The following is a 1,452-nucleotide window of genomic DNA, read 5'->3' as shown; positions in this document are numbered from 1 at the left end:
TTTCTGGATATGCTCGATCGGTGTTGCTTGTGGTGACCTGGGTATCCCTCCTGCTCTAGTACAGCTGCGGAGTCACAGTGCAAACCTTCCTACTGTGCAGAACCGTGCCTATCCGCCTGCTTTTCGGCTAATCCGGGGGGCTACAGCAGACGTTGAAAGTTATTCCTCGCTTCCTATGTGTTTCACACTCTTTCTTTCTGATGTTATTGCCAAGAGGAACATTTACTAGATTAAAAACATAAACAAAAAACTGTTGTGCAGACTTGCAAGGTTACAATTTAAATGAAACCTGCAAAAGTAATTTTCTAATTATGTTCCTATATTGCAGGTTAATAAGAGCTTAGTACATTTTTTCCCCTAACTTCTCGCCTACATTTTCATTATCAGTAAAACTGCAGAAGAAGTCTTCATGCAATAAATATACGCTCTGTTTATGAGAGGCATTGGCCGCAAGTCTTTTCATACATAATTTCAGAAATTGGGGATGCAAACATCCAAGTTTACAAAATTGATCAATTATAGAATGATTTTGATTAGAAAAGGATGATATGTTTTACCAAAGAAGTCACAAGATTCCTTTAAATAGAAAATTTTCTTACCCCACTTAAAATGCAATTTTATATGGGCTTAGACACAATGTATAAACACATGTATAAAGTGAAGCTGCACTTAGAGAACACTTATTCACAACAATTTATTAAAATTTTTGTTGTTGTTGAAACTGACTTAAAATAAACCAAATTTCTCCATATTGAAAAGAGTGATAAATCAGCCCAGACTAGCTACAGGGCATTCTAAAATGAAGAACTGAAGAACTTTTTTGCATCATTTAAACCATCACGTGTTCATCAAAAACAACTCTAACTCTCATATATCATTCCGTGTATTTATCACAAAATGATAAATTCTGATCATAAAATGATCAAAAAATTTACCAGCTATTGAGCACATACTACATGCTAGGTCCTGTGCTTATAAGCAGTTTTTAGATTCTTAGTGTTATATGTCAGGTGCTTAATGATGTTTTACACACATTATCCCATTTGCTCTCATCACAAATTTATTATGTATATAGTATTAAATCATCTACATTTTACAGCTGAGGGAACTCAAATGCAGAGAGTGCAAATAACATATCCTACATTTCACAGATCATAAGTTTAGACCCACAGGTAAAATTTAGGTTTGTTTCCATCCAATGCCTTAGCTCTTGTTTACTATGGAATACTCCCTGCCCCTAAAATAGTTGTAGTTAACAAATATTTATTGAGCATCTACCATGTGCCAGGCACTGTTACAGTCCCTGGTGATACAACAATGAATAAAAACAAAGTCCCTTCTTTTCTGGAACTTATTTCTAAATGGAGGGAGGACATGGACAGTCAATAAATAAATCAAATATAGCTATGTTAGGTCATGAAATAAGAGCTAAAAAGAAAAACTAAGTGAAAT

This window comes from Stenella coeruleoalba (genome assembly GCF_951394435.1).
Source record: "Stenella coeruleoalba genome assembly, chromosome: 6".
NCBI classification, from domain to species: Eukaryota; Metazoa; Chordata; class Mammalia; order Artiodactyla; family Delphinidae; genus Stenella; species Stenella coeruleoalba.
Note: the sequence above shows the minus strand (reverse complement) of the source record.